This window comes from Equus caballus, chromosome 19, assembly GCF_041296265.1.
Source record: "Equus caballus isolate H_3958 breed thoroughbred chromosome 19, TB-T2T, whole genome shotgun sequence".
Taxonomy (NCBI): domain Eukaryota; kingdom Metazoa; phylum Chordata; class Mammalia; order Perissodactyla; family Equidae; genus Equus; species Equus caballus.
In genome coordinates, this window is record NC_091702.1 from 5,520,653 (window position 1) to 5,539,792 (window position 19,140).

Here is a 19,140-nt window from a genome sequence, read left to right on the forward strand (position 1 = left end):
AATCATGTAATAACGTCTTTTCAGAGGAACTGAAGGCATTTTATAGACATCAATTTTCCTAGGAGAAAACACAGGCCACATCTCTTCTACCAGCAACTCGGCTGTTTACACAATGCTGAGCCATTATCTGATGTGAGGAGAACTTCACATTAACCACACAGGAAAAGCGAATCGGTAATGTTGCTTAGAACGGACACAGCCTTCTCATCGTCCTAGCACTTCACCAGCACTGACGAGTTACGCCTTCCACGGGCCCATGAGACTAAAGCATGGAGTCGTCCTCTTTCACTCAGGGAAGGGGACAGACACAGGAGGTCAAGCCAACTGCCCTCGGCTCCAAGGGGAGAATTCGACATGTGGAGTAGTGAGTGCACAGCCAGCACACCCAGCCTTCCACCCCACCTCCACATGCTGTCTTCAGAGAACAGTGGCTTGAGGCTCGGGCGCCCCATTGTCTGAGGAAGCACAGAGATTGTGTTTTCAAGTCAAATATCTATCAATCAACACACATTGATTTTCTTTAATTACCTCCACAGAGCAGACTTGATCCTGAAGAGCTTATGTGATCTGAAAAATGTATCGCCTATTTGTCAGATATGTATAATTCATGAAGGCCCTTTCACTCAAGGTCTGTAGTCCAAAGCTGACAATTTGTGAGTTGTCAACACGTTATTAGATGTACCCTGTTAAGATCTGCAGACTTTGAGCCCCTTACACAAAAGCAAGAGAGACACTATATAAATTTTCACTTGACTGCTAAGCTCACAGGATTCGGATTCTCCCATGAACCCTTTCCGAGGAATTGCCTGATACAATGAAACTATCACAAAATTATCCTTACTTTAATCATTAAACTCTTTGGTTTAAAACAAGCCTTCTTTAGATGGGCTTCCACTTTCCTGAAGCATGTTTCAGTGACTTCCTTCTCATGCATCACGCTTGCCAACACTGACATTAAACTCAACAGAAGCTCTCAGGAATGCTGATCACCAACATGTGCTCCTGAAGCTGGGGACAGATAACTTACTTTAAAAGTAACTGACTTAAAAATAACTACTAATATTTAATTCATCAGACAATATTCCCTTTATATTAGGTGTCACTTACTAATACTAAGCAATATTAAATTTAGATATGTCCAAAGAACATGGTAGGAATTTCTATTAATCTGGCAAGATAATTAACTTTCTATCAATTATTGTCTTATGTATAGCAAAAATGAAGCACGAATAAACAGACATATCTCAATTCATAAAGAGGGCTAATGGGTGTTAGAGTGTGGCCTGATTCATTTCATCTCTACAATTCTAATTTCAAGTTAGTGAGAGTTTATAAATACGTATTGATCATGTGTTGCAGGAACCGTGCCCCACTGGGAATCCAGCAGAAAATGAGACCAACACAGACCCCAGGGAAGGGGTAAGGAGAGATGTCTTGAAGAAGCACCTAGAGCTTAGAGCTTAAGGGAGACAAGGGATAACAGCAAGCCGGGCAGAGCACCAACCTGTGAGGGCCCCGGTGGGAGACAACGGGCATGTGGTAGGAGGGAGAAGTCCAACTGGCAGGGGAGAAGCCTGAGGTCCATGCTGTGGGGTTGCAGGCCACCTGGGGCTTCATTCTGAGGACAGCAGGTGGCCACAGGAGGGTTCTGAGCACGAGAGAGGCAGAGCAGAGCAGGGGAAGGGCCTCAGGGACACGTGAAACAAATCATTAGGAACAAAAAGGCCCTGAGAGTCCAGCTCTTTTTCCAAATCTATCTCAAATCCGAGTTTGAGGTGATGTGTTTCAATTAAAAAGAAAGAAGAGGTCGCCTTCTCAAAACCACAGGAAGCAAAGCCAATCTTCTAGAGGTTCTCTCATGTGCAATGCAACTACATCTCTCTGAGGCTGATATGAGGAAAAGAGGGGTAGTGGGCGAGGGGAATGAATGTTTTATTATTAAATACTTCCCATATATCAAAAAGTATAAAGGAACAATGACACTGGGGCCGGCCCGGTGGTGTAGTGGTTAAGTTCGCGTGCTCCACCTCGGCAGCCCAGGGTTCACCAGTTTGGATCCTAGGCACGGACACACACACTGCTCATCAAGCCATGCTGGGGCGGTGTCCCACATAGAAAAACTAGAAGGATGTGCAACTATGTACCGGGGCTTTGGGAGAAAAAAGAAAAAAAAGAAACAATAACAAATACTCCCATGCCCACCAGCAAGATTTAGCCAAGGTTGATGTCTCACAATATTTGGTTGGGGTTTGTTTTTTTTTTCGAGAAATAAAACATTACAGACATAAACTAACCCCCCTGTGCATTTCCCCCCTCCTTCCCCAGAGGTAACCAATATTCTGAAATTCTTGCGCATCCTCCTTCTACATTTTTTTACTTCTATTATAAATGTGTGCATCTACATATAATGTGGAGTCCTATGTTTTTAAACTTTAAGTAAATGATTTCATTCCGTATATATGATTCTGCAACTTTTGTTTTCACCCAACATGTTTCTGAGACATATTCACATTGACACGCACAGCTCTAGTTCACTCATTTTAACTGCTGCATGAACAGTGTATGATTAAAGCACGATCTATTTGGTGCTTCTCCTGTTGGTGGATATTTGAGCATTTGGTTTTTTTTCTCATCACAAACAATACTAAAGCGAACATCCTGAATTTTTCTATCTCCTGATGCACATGTGTGAGAACTTCCCCCGAGGGATGGTATTTATGTAAAATGTTGTAACACAGTAGAGGAAAGTAGTCCCCTAAATTGAACTAGTACCCTAACTGCCAGTACTGCTAACAATGACAGACATATGTTTAGGAGGGCCCACAAATTGAGCCCTCGACGCCACTGTCGTCACCCAGACACATCACTCAGCGTGTACTTGGAACCAGAGGAAAACAGAAATTCTTGATTTATAAAAACGAACTCGGAGATCATCTAATTTGAACCCCTTGTTTTGCAGAAACGGGAGCCCAGCCATACTAAATGTTTTGTCCAAACTCACACAGAAAACTACTGGCATACAAAGACTCCAGATTCTCCATTTCATGTTCTTTGTCCTGCATTAGGGGGCTTGTACATAATGCTGATACATCATGACAATTAAAAATATTCACTTTTTAAAATTTTCATTCACTAGAAGTTGCCAAACCTTTGCAGCAGCAGTACTTTCAGATCATCACTAGAAAGTTCCTGTAGAAGATCACATTTATATTCTCAATCATTTGCTCTGCCTCCCTGTGAGAGCATTAAACTGTGCCACTGATGTCAGACTTGACTGTGTGGCTCACTTTGGCCAATGACCTGTGACTGGAAGGGAAGCGTGCTATTTCCACGGAGAAGCTTTAAGGGCACTGCAGGTTTCCTCTTCTCTTCCCCCTGCTGTAAGGTAAGCATGTCCCAGACAGGGGCCATTCCCTCAGCCTGGGTCCCAGGTCAAAGATGAGACACAGAGAAGAGCTGAACCTCATTCACACTGACACACTGTGAGTGAGAAACAAACCTTTGCTGTTTGAAGCCATTAAGATTTTAGGGTCCTTTGTTATTGTTGCATAACCTAGTAAAAGCTGACTGATACAGTTACCAACAAACAGCAAAAACAACAAAAATCACAGAACTCATATAAAATCGTGAGTAGAGAGACCAACCTAATACACTATTTTTGAAGATGAAGACAAACTATAATTCCCTTTGCTTTTTCCTTTTATGTGTTCATTTCCACACTGCACAGACCTTTCTTTCCAAGAGCAGTGTGAAAAGTTGGCTGTGGGATCACTTACAGGTGCTTTTCACTCATCCTCCCCAAGAACACACATTTCTTATCAAAGGAATTAAGACCTATGAACATGAAATTGAGACATTCTATCTCATCTGAAGAGTCAGGGCCATGGAGCAGCCCAACACACCACGAGCCAGACCTGGGTACTGAAAGCTCCACGCCCATCCACGATGGCAGTTCCCCAACCACCACCATCTCAGGTCAGCCTGGCATCGTACATATGAGTCCAGCAATGTAGTCCATCCTGCTGGGGCAGGGAAGGCAGCATGACCATCAGCAGAGCAAGACACTTGCCTCCCTCCCTTCTGAGACAGCAGGGAGGGAAATCCCTCACTCTGCTGAGATCTGAGTGCCTACTATGTGCAAGGCACCGGTAGGCCCAAGGATATAAAAAAGAAAAGACAGACAAGGTCCCTGACCTCAGTTAATTTATATATTCGTGGGAGACAGGCAAAACCCGAGAAAAATAAAAAACAAACACAGATTTCGTGAAAAATATGGATGGTAAAGAAGGTGCTGTAGTAAGGAATTATAGCACAACTTACTTTAGATAATAAAAAGCCCTCTCAGAAGATGACATTTTAACTTAGAGCTGAAGGGTAAGACGAATTCGGCCGCACAGAGAGAGAGCTGAGGAAAGAGCGCTCCAAGCAGCGGGGCCAGGAGCGCAAACTCAAGCAGGAATAAGCTGGCGTGCTCCAAGGGCAGCTGGGCTTCCCAGGAAACAGACTTGTGATGTGAGTCCTGAACCAAACTCAGCATCGGGATAACTCGGACTGGATGAAAGTTGAGAAGCAGAGCTTGGGGAAACAGGCTTTCTAGAATGCGTAAAAGCTAGAGACAGACATATTTTTCAGGCTTAAATGAATAGTGACTCTCCTCCGATGAGGATGTGGCTTTGCTGATGCTGAATTTGGTTTAAACCTGGAAAAATCTAAACACACAGTATACAGAATATTACGAAGTCCAACGTGTGTCCTATGTATGAAAGACTGTGGTATAACAAAAGTCCAGCTGTTTTCTTAGACCTCGCAAGACCCTGTCCTGTTCTGTGTGGACATCCCCTTAGGAACTAGCAAAGAGGAAAAAGCCCTACCAGAATACACTGCATCTGCTTCCATGCTCTGTGACCCCTTTTCCTGAAAAGTTTCTGGACCTTGACTATACCAATCAGGACATGTGTGTGCGAGAGTGTGTGTGCATGTGTCTGAGTGTTTTCTTCTGTTGGCAACACATAACCCCCGACACACTGCCCACGGCCAGTGTGGCTGCAGCTCGATGCCCACGCCTGAGGGGAAGAAAGGATGAGACAAGGTTGGAACGTGGGGCAGGGACAAGACCACAAAGGACCTTACAGTCCATGGGAAGACATTTAGAGTTCATTCTGAAGAACAATAGGAAGACAGCAGAAAGTCTTTAGAAGGGCACATGGTCTGATTTACGCTTCATACAGATTGCCCTGGCTGTTGTGCAGGGAGTGGGGTAGAACGAGACATGGAGTCAGTGCGGGGTACAGTTGAAGTGAGCAAGGCAAGAGATGACATTGGCAGAGACCAAGGTGGCGGCGGTGAGGAGGTAGAAGAGGATGATTTGACAAATAGTTGATAGGACTTGGTGACAGACTGATGTGGGAGAAGGGAAAAGTTTTAGAAGAATGGAGAATAATTTCTAGGATTTCTGGTTGAATGACTGGATAAATAACAGTGCCATTTACTTAAACAACAAAGACTGCTGAGCAGAGAGACAGATTTGGTGGAAAAAAGAAGAAATTAGGAGCTCACTCTTGGTCACGAGCTTGGTGAAATCTGTGAAACATCCAGGCAGTGCCAAGTGGGCATCTGGATATACAAGCCTGGAGCTCAGGGCACAGAGCAGGGCCGAGGGCGTGGCTCAGGGAGTTATCGCGACACGGACAGCGTAAAGAAACAAGCTTCGCATGCTGTGAGCAGTTCTTCTCCTAGAATCACACAGTTATTTTTCTCAAATAAACCTCCAAGAAGAAAACCAAGACAAAGGGCCTCAATGGTTTCCAACTAGAAATTGGGTTTATGAATTTATGTAGAAATTGAGCTACGGAATAGTTAGTGAGGTCATTAACGGTGCTGGTGGGCACACGACAGCTTAGGTATATAGATGCAATCTCCTACCCAGACACACTCTAATATATACGGTTTCTTACAACAGATACAGAGTGAATAAACGCAATTCCCCATAACAAACATGTAAGACAAGCTTGGTAGTGACCACAGCCTTGGGGTTAAAGACTATATTCCATAGATGATTACAATAAACCTCTGTAATAAAGAAGGGACATACCCTAGGAGATTTCTTTACCTTCCCAACAAACAAACCAGCCAGAAATTTAATGTCACAAGGAAAAGAACAAGTACATATAAATCTAACCTTGACAGGACTTTTAACCCACATGGCTAATGCATTTTATCCTTTGTGCCTTTATGGTAACTGTACTTGGAAATATTCTTCAACCTTGTCCCTCACCTTTGGAGCAAAGGGTAAGGAGTAGCACAGAGCTTTACATACTCAGATACCCCTGTGCCAACAATCTTCCTTCTGCTCCAAACTTCCCATTAAATACTATTTCTCATTAAATGCCATGGCCTACAAGTTCAACTACCATGTCAGCCAAGGTGGACTCAAAGTGCCATGGGCTGTATTAATCTTCTTCTCTCACAATGGACTGCACGAAATGCCCTTGAGAGCAAGTATAGCACAGAAGGGAAGAAAGTGTGGAGACAGGCCCTGAGGAACTCCAACATCAGAGAGTTCAGGAGTGTGATACAGCGAGTGAGACTGGAAAGAGTGAAAGGGGCGGCATATTAGGAAAGTGTGTCAGAGAAGTTGTTATAGGCATTTGTGGGTTTTGCCACCCCGCATTCAGTCCCTTTCTTGTGGTAACAGGACCCCAAATATGCTTTAAAAGAACCACCCTTTCCTCACTCTAAATACCTGGGATTTGGGTGAGGGTAATTCTCCTTAGGTCCTAGGGGTGGAGCACTTAACCCAGGCCTGGGCCAATCAAGGCATTCCATCCCCCTGGGCACAGTGGTTGGTCCAAGGATGGACACGGAGCCTAGGACAAGACAACAGGACCAATCAGTGCTAATCCCAGGACTTCCTGGCTGAGGCCTAATTTTTCCTGCTGGATTTACACATAATTAAATGAAAGAGTGGACTTTATGGCAGCCATCTTGTCACTATGAGGGGAGAGTATGTATGAGAATGGAGTCAATGTGAAGAAAGTGGAGTCAAGAAATAGAGAGAGAAAGCAGTCTTAATAGCATTATCTGAGCTCCTGCATCAGACCATACCTGAAGCCAGCCTCACCAGGACAGTGATTATGAGCCAACAAATTATCATTTAGCTTTGGTCACCTTTGGCATGGGTTTCTCTCACCAGCAATGAAGTCCTAACTAGTGGAGGAGGTAAGAGAAGAGGCTGCTTCAAGAGTGCTCAATTGTGGCACATGCTGATTACAGGTTTAAACTGAGTCAGAAAAGTTTCCATAGAATTTGGCAACATGGAGGCCACTGAGAGTCTTGACAAGATCAGTTTCAGGGCAGTGGTGGGTTGGAAACCAAGTGGTCCTGTGGAACATCCTGTATGTATGTGTATTATCAGTCACGGTTCCTGACTGATAACATAGAGCAGAAAGAGCCCATGACAGAGAACCAGGAAAGCCGGACTCCAGATACAGAGCAGCCCCCAACCAGTGGTGTGACCTTGGACAAATCTCTCACTTAATCTCTTGAGGCTTAACAGTTTGCTCATCTATCAAGTGATTACCCCTGCCTTGCAACCAGGGGCCCTTGAGCTCTAAAATTCTCAGTACTTTGTTATGTTCAGCAAACTTGTTCTGTTCTGAAACCTCGTGGAAGAAGTTGTCATCCAAATCCAGCCTGGTCTCATTAGCATCCTCTCCTGTGCCGCTAAATTGAATTCCCCTTGGCTCGATTTTCATCTCACAGAACCATCTCATTGAAGGCCAGATCACTGTTGTGGCTGGCTGTGCAGAGCCCTGGTGGGCGCCCCCACCTCAGGGAAGAGACAGTGAGTCTCTCTTCTGTGATCGCCTGTGGCTGAAATGTCCCACGTGTCCTGTTCGGGGACCCTAAGCTGCTTCTCCTCTCATGGTGGCTCTCACCATTTGCTGAAGACACAGGCTGTGGGCTCTACAGTGTCTGTCCAGGAGACTGTCACAGGCCTTTGCATCCTCTAAAGGGCAAAGATGTTTGCTGATTATCCTCCATTCTTGGCAGAGTCTTTTCTAGGGTGTTGAATATGCACTGTTCTTTACTTCACACTGTGGGCCCGTCCCATTGCAAACTGGACATTGGCCATGAAGCAAACATGCACAGAAGGTCAGCAGCCATCCAATGCATCCTCTTCTTTAGCTCAATCAGGAGCAGAACAGGAGAGGTTAATTTTTCAACAGGGTAACATACCGTATATATCAGCACTAACAATGAGATTTTATTTCACCGAGTCAGCTTTAAAAATAATGTTGACTTTTATGGTCGATACATTATAGATCACCATATTTATGTCAGATGATATTGGCATGAAAATAAATCAATGGAAATATTAATACATGAGCTTGTGCTTAAATGAAGCCCCTTGCAACTCCACACCTTCCCTCATATTTCAGCCCTTTCCGACATCTCACCTCTGACATGTTTTACTGAACGTGATATCAAGGCCTGTTTTCGTTCTCTACAACCACTGTTTTCAATCTGTCTTGCATGTAATGAGGTTCAAAAAATATCCACTTGGTTCTTTTATCATAAATATACATAACTGCATTCCATCATTAATAGGATTGTCAATTCAAATTCATGGTTTATGCATAAACAAAATATTTCAGAGTCAAAGCTTTGGCTGGTATACTATTAATAAATGAAACCCTCTGTGTTGGAAACCAGCTTCAAATATTATATTTGCTATCTACAATTGTTTTACAGTCATGGGAAGTTTCTGCTTATAAGTATGTGTTTTAGAAAGCAAATTCATCATTTAAACATTATTAAAGAAAAATGGGGTTTGGTGAAAAAGAAAATTCATTCTCTTAAGTGTATCCTCTTTCTAAAGCTCTTCTGTACTCACAGGACACACCAAGTGCCAGCTGCTCACAGAACCCTTCTGAGGGGATCTGTTTTTCTCAAAGGCCCAGCACAAAGAACAACCCTAAATGCCCATCTATTGAGTGTGGCCCCGCTCCTAACTCCATGATCCCATCAGCAGCCCCTGGCCATAAGGAAGGCACCACCCAGCCAGCCAATATGCGTGCTGACCCACAGCGTGCAAGGCACCTGGCCTTCCTACCCAAACAGGAATCATGGTAACTACCTGGGTCAGAGTCTCTTGGGAAAATTTCTATGGCTGTGTGTGCAGAGTTAACCATCTGCAACAGTAGTGGAAGCCAAAGGATGCCCAGAGGGAAGGCCAAGTCAGGAGAAGCAAGGAGAAAGAAGAAACTAAGTGGAGAGAAGCAATAAAATAGAAAAATAATAGACAGAAGAAGGATGAAAGCATCGGTTGGTAGCAGCAGAAAAGAGTCACCAGGGGTAGTCCTTAACCCCTCCCCCACCCTATATTCATCACCACGTCATGCTGATTTACCTCCTAAATATACACCGAATCCACCCATTTCTCTCTGTTGCCACCCTCACCACTCAAGTCAAAGCTACCATCAGCCCCTCCTAGACTGCAGCAAATACCTCCTCACCCGTCTCCAACGCTGCCTGCTCTCCACTCTGCAAACAGCATCTGACCACATCTCTCTGTGCTTCTAACACACACACACACACACACACACACACACACACGAGGCGGGGATACAAACATTAAGCCCTTTAGTAGGACAAATCAATTAGACCCAAATGGGAAAAGCTTTCATACACTAATATAGAATATCTTTACGACCTCAAGGTAGAGAAAAATTCTTAAAACAGACACAAAAAGCACAAACCATAAAAGGAAAATTAACCATTTTGATTATATTAAAATTAAGGACATCCATTCCTTAAAGAAAAAAAATTATACAGGTCATCAAGCCAGGGAAAACCAGAGAGCAAGAAAAAATATTTGTAAGAGTAACTGAAAAGACCTTTATCCAAAATATGTAAAGAACTCCTAAAAATCAATAAGAAAAAGACAACTCAATAGAAAAATATGAGCAAGAAGAAATGAGAAGCGTCACTTCACACCAAGGAATCTGGGTGCAGACAGAGCAGAAGCCCCCCATCTCCTACACAAACAGAAGCAACACAGACGTGTGTGGAAGGAGTGGGGAACATCTCAGTGGGCAAAAGAAAAATGAGGCTCTGTAAAAGAATGCATTCTCCCCACCGTGTCTCATCTTTCCGACACTCTCTTGCACTCACAGGCCGCACCATGTGCCAAACAGCAGGAGACTGGAGACGGTGGACAAATGCCTCCATCTTTCTGGCCCTGGGAGGACTCTGCTGAGAGGCACTGATTCAGGTTCTCAGAGGAAAGTCCCTTGTAATTGAGTACTCAGTTGCCTTTTGTGGGAGCCAGGTCAATAACGCCCCTTCAAGTCCTCCTGTGGGTCCTCCCTCATTGGCCAGGTCACTCCCCTTGTCCTGCACTCCTGCTCCCCAGGACTGCACCCCCAAATAAAATGGCAGCACACAGAACCTCGGCTATACTTTCTGGGTGACTGAAGCTAAGACAGCATCCTGCTCCCTCCTCCTCCACGTGCTGAGGGTCCAGAGCCATTGTGAATTCTTCCCACTACCGCCATCCACGCTAGCAACATCCTAGCAACAGCAAGGCTGGATGGTGAACAGCACATCCATCAGCGTGTTCCTGCTGTAAACAGCAATTTGGGGGCAGGCTCTGAAGGGAACCTGCTGCCTGAGGGTAAAGGTGGATGAGGAGTGGCCTGGATACAAGCCCTCTGCTCTGCACTTGCCCTGGGCAACTTGACCTCAGTCCTAGCATCCCATTCAGCTCCTCTCCTGCCCCAAGCCAAACCAGCCTTCTACACTTCTTCACACAACACACAGAGAAAGATACAGTTGGGATGCTTTAAAGATCTTTGTCTGATGCTAAATGAAAGGAAAAGGAGAAAGCTTCCTGCAGATCGCCTCAGGGTCATGAGCCCAAGGCAATGACCGGCTTTCACAACCACAGGATGTTACAGCTCCGGTTGTTATCACCGCATCACTAATTAACGTTAAAAATTCTGATTTCAAAGTCAGTTTAGGGGGATCACACATTTGTATAGATGGAGTAAAAAGATTATTTTTTTTCAGTAGCAATGATTTTTCCAGAGAGAGTAACATCAGTTTCCGAGCAGCCACTCTCTTGTGACAATACAACGTCAGAGCAATGTATCCCAACCACTCCCCATGTTTACACTAATTGGAAGCTGCCAACATGTCAGATCCTTGTCAGCAGAAAACAAAAATGTGCAAACTGCTATATAAATTAATTACTGAATTAAGCACTGTCTCTAGACAGTCTTCCAAATTATTTAAAGGATACAATTTGCTTTCCAAGTGAAAAAATAAAAGCCCTTGGGCTCCTGTGTTTTGGGACAATTCAGACACGGAAGAGGGATCCAGGTAGGCAGCAGGAGGGAGCCTGCACTGTAAAAATATCATGCAAGATCATGGCAACGCTGACGTCAGCGCCTTCTATCCTAACGCTCAGGTATAGTTGAAAACTGGGAGGAGGGTTGCTACGCAGGTCTCATTCTTGGCAGTCCTTGTAAATTCTCCGAGTTCCGTCCTCTCTCTCGTTCTCTCCAGACGCTGCTTCTTGAGCTAGGGCTCTGTCACCTCTAACAAAGGGACTACATCGGATGGCTTCACGGATGACCTGCTCTCTTATTTCCATGTGTCCTTTGTTGTGTGACTGGGGTTGGGGAGGGAGTGGGTAGGTAAGGAAACATTCCCTGGAAATCTGGGGATTTGTAAAAGAAGCCCAGGTTCTCCCCAAATCATCACAGACAGGACTTCCACCAAACCTCTCTGAAACTCTGTTTGCTCAGCTGTGAAATGGGGGCAATAATGCCTGCCATGCCTACCTCACAAGGCCTTTTTCAAAAATCAATCATGGTAACAGACTGCTTTCGGCCAACTAACTCCATTTCACTGTGTAGAGCTCACATACTAACTGTGGACGAAAGACTGATACGGGGTGGTTTGGCTGGTGGCATTTTCTGTAGTCCTCAACGAATTACATCTCCTCCAGAGCTGCTACGCCTGGACCTGGGCCCAGCCCCAGTTCCTGCTCCATCTGGGGGGCTGCAACCTGTCAGTCTTCGTCGCCATCCAGTGGTCTGTTGGCCAAATAACACCAAATTATCTAGTGGATTTGCTACAGGAAGAGGAATTCAAAGTAAAACTGCTGACTACTTTAATCCGCCACCTAGTTCAACGTACCTGGGGGCCCCATTTTAAAAATAACTTGTTGGAAAATCAAATGACTATGTTGTGATGTGAATACTATGTCCCTAATCCACCTTTGTGAATTAAGAAGTTCATAGATTAATCAACAGCTTTTCAGAACAACTTGTAAAACCACATTTTTACTGTCAGGGCATTTATGAGACTCCATCAAGAAGCTTCATTTGTTTAAGAAGCGTCTCTAGATACAGTACTAAGTATTAAAATCAATTCATAGATTCAAACACACTTATAATACAGTATGTCATTTTAAAATGAAAATGAGTGGCATGCACACCCTTGGCCCCAAATCTTTTTTAAAGGAGATCCTACTTTCTCATTCAACCACCACTCCTCTTCAAGCGAAAGGCAGTAATGCTTCCTGGTTACTCAAACCTCTTCATAATTTCCCCCTTCTGAACTCCTGACACGCGTCGCACAAACACTTGCTAAAGGAGAGAGCAGCTCCTGCATCTCAGCAGCACCATTTCTCTGGCAGCGGTAACTATCTCAGACCCGTAAGACAACGACGGCCTCCTCGTCCTCCTCAGGAGACGTCCACCACAGCACTCCGAGACCATGCTGCCCAGGGTGACCTGCCAAGCCTATTCAGCAGGGTAGACACAGTGCAGGCGCCTGAGACCTGCAGTGGGAAGAACCCTGGCTCAGGGTCAGAAGCCGTGGTGCCTTTTAACCTACACACTGGGGATTCTCACTGCATTCTTTCCTCAAGGCTCATCCCCCTACCGAGCCTATTTAAAAGAAACAAATTCCAACACTACATTGTCAGTCTTTTTGAAAGCTCTTGAAGAAATGGTGACAAAGAGGGAAAATGCATTATTTAGCACACTCACTTTCTAGAAACCCTCTGTAGACATCTCTTCTCCTTAGAATCCCATTCCTCAAGGCAACTGTCCTCCAAATTCTCTTCTGATGTAAAACCCCAGCCTGCCTCTCTCTTCCACTCTGGGTCTTCTCCTTTATTCTGTGAACAGCTGCATAGCCCTTCAATTCTGCATCCCAATGAATGGAGGGAGCTAGGGGTTCTAGCAGGAGAAAAATCAGGGGATGACAGACGCCAGAGAACAGAGGCTTCAAAGAGGAAGAGGTGGTCGACACTGGCACAGCTTTTGGCAAGTGAGTTCACCCTTTATGGCCTGAGTTTTCCTCCCTCTTCCTTTCTCCATAATAGCAGCCTCAGTGACGCACTGGTCCAAACGCTGTGCACTTCTCTTACACTTATGCCTTGACAAAGGATGGTCATCCTCTCTTAAAAAGCTGACCCTCCAGGGTGGGTAGGCCTGGCAATGCTGACGTGGCAGGCGTCTTAGTCAGCTCAGGCTGCTGTAACAAAATGCCATAGACTGGGGGGCTCAAACAACAGGAACGTATTTCTCACAGTGCTGGAGGCTGGGAAATGCAAGATCCCGAACTACAGCGTTTGGCTGCTGGTGAGAGCTCTCTTCCTGGCTGGCAGATGGCCACATTCTCATGTGTCCTCACGTGAGAGACAGCAAGCTCTCTGCTATCCTTTTTCATAAAGACACTAAGCCTATCAGATTAGGGCCTCACTCTTATGACTTCATTTAACCTTCATTACTCCCCTACTCCAAAGGCAGTCGCATTGGGGGTTAGGGGTTCAACATACGCATTTGTGGGGGACATAATTCGGCCCATAGCAGCAGGTAATAACCAGGTAGGGAAGCAGCCTTGTCCTTATGGAGGAGCAAAGCCACATTTGCCCTCCCATCCACCCACAAAACCAAAGAGCTCGGGTTTCCAGGGGACCACGGTCTACAGGAGAGGAGGGAGGAGGAGCCAGTGGGAAGAGAGCTAAAATGCGTTGGGTCTCTCCCTTGTGGCAAGCTCGTGGTGCACCTGCCTCTCTTCTAGATAATTCTCACAGGAGCTCACCAGAGAGACTGTCCCCTTTTACAGTTGAGAAGACCAGAGCTCAGAGAGAGGTGACTTGCTTCAGACTGTACTAGTGGGCCCGGCAGAGTCCAACTTGAGCACTTTTCACCCCGAAAGCCCACCGTGAGGGGCAGAGCCCTCGGTCCTCATCAGGAGCATGCGCACCCAGTGAGCGGGCCTGGTGAGCCCCACAGGGGGTCTCCTTGATTCTCCATTTCCGCATCAGTAAAACGGGCGGGGGCGGGAGGGTGGGGGGAATGTTTCCTCCACAAAACGTTGTTCTGAGGATTAAGTCAAGTCAGGTGTGAACGGCAGCCCGAGCCCCCCAAGAGCCCACCCCAAGCTGTGAAGGCAGCCTGCTGGAACAACTAAGCAGGTGCCAGCCTCCCACACGGAAGATTACAGGGAACAAAAGGAACAAAAACTACATTCTTTTTACTACCCAATCAAAAAGCTTCGCTCTCCCAGTCAGGTGGATTTTAAAGCCAGTCAGTGAGGCGAGGAGCCCCTCACAGGCCATGGCAGAGCGCCACCATCCCCACGACCCCAGAGCACCAGTCCCAGCCTTGCGCTCACCCAGCTCAGGCACTGGCCTCACCACCCACGCAGTCTCGAGAATGCCTCAACTCGTCCTCTGGCTCCTGCCCACATCCAGTCACCCTGTCGCTCCTGCCTCAGCAGAGCCCCTGGGGTCAGGCACCTCCTCTCGGCCCACCGCGGCATCTCACACCAGCATGCACTGCCACAGCCCCCTTGCGGCCTGACTGGCTCCTCCCTGCTCCAGGCCCAGTGCAGTGCGCTGCCGAGTAGCTTCCTCAAACATGGCCTCATCCCACCACGTCCTGCTTAGGAACACCCCTCCTCCTTAGGGGCCCCCAGGATTTTCATGTCCCACACTGGTTCTCCTGTCACCCCCAGGACACACGTGCCCTTCGGCTCCATCCCCTTGCATGTGCTGCCCCCCCTCACCCCAAATGGCCCTCACCCTTCTCTGCCTGGCAAGCTCCTGTTTGTTCCCCCAAACAGCTCAACAGGCACCTAGTCTAAGCCTTCCCTGGACTCCCTCAGGGAAGACCTGTTGGTTTTCACAGCATTTTGTAGGCCATTTTCACACTGTATTACAATTAGCTGTATCTGCTTCTGCCTTCCCCACCAGACTGTGAGACCCTGGGGAGCAAAGCCTGTGTTTTATCCATCTTTGTATCCCTACTGCCTGGCTCAAGAGACGCTCAACGTTTGTTGACTGATGGAGTGAATGAGGTCTCTGTTCCTTCCGTTGAGAATAAAGCTCTACTATATATAATAGTTTCAGTCAACACTGAGTTTATCCCAAAATTAGCTATCTTAAACTTTTCTCTCTTGCCTTACATCAACTGGTCTTCCTGAATGTCAAGCCCTAAAAATAAACTTCTTTCCATCCCCACAGGCTCCATGCCGACTGGCTGGGTGACCCACTGACTTCCCAATGCAGGCTCCACACACAGCTCCCTCAGCGACGTGGGCCTGCCTACTCGATCTGCTTTGTGGGCGGGGATGAAAATAAGGAAGAAACTGCACCTGGCTTCATGGCTCAGATTGTTTTCTTGGATGTTTGGGAGGCTGAGGTGGTTAATAAGCAAATCAGCTTCAGTATTCAAATATGCAGTTAATAAATTCTGAAAGACACAAATCAAAGTACCCCAGCCTGTCAGCAAAACCAGTTTTTTCCTAGTCCTCCCTAACCCACAAGGATGAATTTCTAGTCCACCATGGCATTGTGGGGTGAGGACCAGAGTATGGGCAATAAGGACCCCTGTGAATGCACCAGCTTCTCGGGCTGGGGCATCTCCCCTTGGAGATTTCCTGACCCTATGCAGAGGATTCTAGCCAGAGAAGGTTGTGTGCCCTGTTTAAATGACAGAAGCGCCTTCCTGCCACCATGTGTCCTTGAGCCTCCCATCACATCCCAGCCTGGAGCAGAGGGCACGGCCTTTGGACCTGTATGTCTAGAAGCCCTGTTTCTGAAGACGGCTTTGCCCCTTGTTTTCCTGGAGCTGGTCGCTCTCACACAAGGACTCTTGACCACACTTTGGGAGCACAGAGTCAAACGCCATGGCAGAGGCCAGCACCCAGCTGTGGGCCTGGTGCTATACTGCCCATTTTGTCTCCTCCCAAGGGAAGCAGAAGCCATGGCAGAGCTGTGCGCACGGAGGGAACCCCCCAGGAGACAGAGAAGCTGGATACTAACATCCTACGGGAACACTGCAGGTTCTCGGAGAACCACAAGCAAACCCACCTCTCCCTGACCCAGAGCCTCAGCTTCGCGCTGAAGCCGCCCCTGAAGGGCACTGGCCTGTGGCTCACCTGGTGCCAAGCGAAGCCGTGCAGCCGCGCCCTCATCCATCTGGTGGACCTGACGACGGGGGCCAACCTGCCTTAGGTGCTCACACTGCCCTTCCTCACCACCTAGCCCGAGTGCCGGGGGCACTTCAGGGAGCTGCTCTGCAGGCTGGTGTGCTTCCTGCTCTACACCAACCTCTACAGCGGCCTCCTGCTGCTCACCTGCCTCTCCGCGCACCGCTTCCCCACGCGTCCCCATGTTCACTGCCCTACCGACTTGCCAGCATGCCTAGCTGGGCACTGCCGCCACCTGGGCCCTGGTGGCTCTCCAGACGCTGCCCACACAGATCCTCTTCCATACAGACTGCATGACCCGCCCAGAGAATCGTGGTCAGTTTTTGCCTACAATATGGCTCTGACATTGTCTGGCTTTGTCTTTCCCTCTTTGGTGATCTTGGTGTGCTACTTGCTGATGGTCAGGAGTCTGACGAAGCTAGAGGAGACCCTCATGAGAACAGGCACCATGGCCCAGGCCAAACCCATCCTGACCATCCTGCTGGTGTGCGGCCTCTTCACCCTCTGCTTTGTGCCCTTCCATGTCACACGCTGCTTCTTCTTCAGGCTGCTTCCGGCCTTCACAGGACTGCCAGCTCTTGCTGGTGGCCAGCTTGGCCCAGCAGATATGGACACCTCTGGTGAGCAAGACCAGCAGCCTCAACCCAGTCCTATACTTTCTGTCAGGTGGCAACAACAGAGTCAGGCTCTTCCAGGAACTGAGGCATAACAAGGTGAGCGAGCGCCCAGCTGGAGCCAAGTGAGAGAGGTCCAGGGGCGGCAAGATCTGAGTACCAACAAGAAGTGGTTTGGGGAAAACAAGCTCCAAGATATTGACAATGACTTGTGTGAACACAGTCATGTACTAGTGGGAAAGAGGCTCAAGATCTCCTAGCGGTGTCCTGCTGGAATGGATTTTATACTGATGTTAAGAGATTTTAAAATAATATGGAGAAAGCCATCAACACAAAGGAAAACTTTCTTATTTTAATGAGAGCTGATATTAATCTCGTCATTCAAGTCTCAGCTGAAACGTCACCTCCTCAGAAACCATTCCTGCCAACCCTAGCTAACACTGACCTCTCTCCTCATGACCCAGTCACTCTCCATTCTCTATTGTCTTTGTAACACTTACTAGTACCTGGACCTGTTAATCAGTTCACTTGTTTACGATCTGTCTCTTTCCCCTAGAATATAGGCTCCAATACAACAGGGACCTCGTCTGACTGCTATACCCTGACACCAGCCTCCAGAGCAGGGCAAGCACATAGAGAATGCACAAGACATAGGGGCTGAATGAATAAGTGAATGAATGAAGAAATGAACAGATGGATGAGTGTTATGAAGCCCTTACCAGGAAACAGCACTTGTGGGGTAACTCATTTAATCCCCACAAGAGCCCTTGGAGGCAGGAGCTATTGTTACCCCTACTTACAGACAGGGTAACTGAAGCACAGAGTTGTAACTTGTCCAAGGTCACTCAGGGGAGAAGGCCCAGACCACAGTGTTGGATGGAAGCTGTGAATCCAGGCACTGGCCTCTGAAGCACATGCTCCTAAGACTGACGCATAGGGTCCCATCCAAAGGCTCGTCAAGAGCCAGCCGAGTTCTTGACAGCACCAGCAACTTTTAAGTCAGTTTGCATGTTTCCATAATTGCCATCATCTGCAGACCCCTGGGTATCTGGTACAAGCTCTTTTACTGCACTTCTTAGCCAGGGTTCTGGTTAAGGTTAGGCAAAGCTCTGCTGGATACAGTGGGAAATAGAGAGTAAAGCGGCTGCATGAACAATGATTTTTATTTGAACATGACATCTCAGTTTATGACAGAAAGTTTTACCACTATCTCAAATCAGAATATGACATTCATTATAGAAAAAAATTACTTAAGATCCAAAGTAATCCAAAAAGATAACCTTAAAAAAAAAACCTCTCATATCTAAACAATAATTTTCTCCAAGGCATTCTCCGATCTAAACATACATTATTTAATAATTCATTATATCTCCCTATAAAAAGGTGGATAAGCCACCTTCATAAAAAGCCAAGTATAACCACTCATTGCTGCCGCACTGTAATTAAAAGAAACGTCTGAGTAAACCATGCATATTTCTAAATTATAAAATTCTATTCTAAAAGTGCAGTTTATTGCTTTCAAGGGGACACAATAATTAGAACCCGACCAAGTGTTGCCTTGCAGAATTCCTTAGGATAATTAGTTTAATGAATAGGCAAGGATGTTTTCTAATTAGCAGGTCAGCTGTTTCCACATAAGTGCGTGCTTCTACAGCAGCTGAGGGAGCTTAAAACTGTTGGCTCTTTTGGGGCCAGCCCCATGGCCCAGTGGTTAAGTTCCTGCGCTCTGCTTTGGTGGCCCAGCGTTTTGCTGGTTCGGATTCTGGGCGCAGACCCAGCACCACTCATCAGGCCATGCTGAGGTGGCGTCCCACAGAGCAGAACCGGAAGGACCTACAGCTAGAATATACAACTATGTACTAGGTGGCTTTGGGGAGAAGAAGGAAAAAAAGGAAGATTGGCAACAGATGCTAGCTCAGGTAGCAATCTAAAAAAAAACACAAAACTGTTGGCTCTTTTGAACATTATCTCAGCTCTCTTGCTTATATTATTTTTCTTCTTCTTCTCC

At 46.7% G+C, this 19,140-nt stretch overlaps 1 pseudogene; it reads left to right on the forward strand.

Moving 5' to 3' along the window:
• The first annotated feature begins 15,872 nt into the window (after positions 1-15,872).
• LOC111769005 (uncharacterized) lies at positions 15,873-17,261 on the forward strand (annotated as a pseudogene).
• Positions 17,262-19,140: the final 1,879 nt, after the last annotated feature.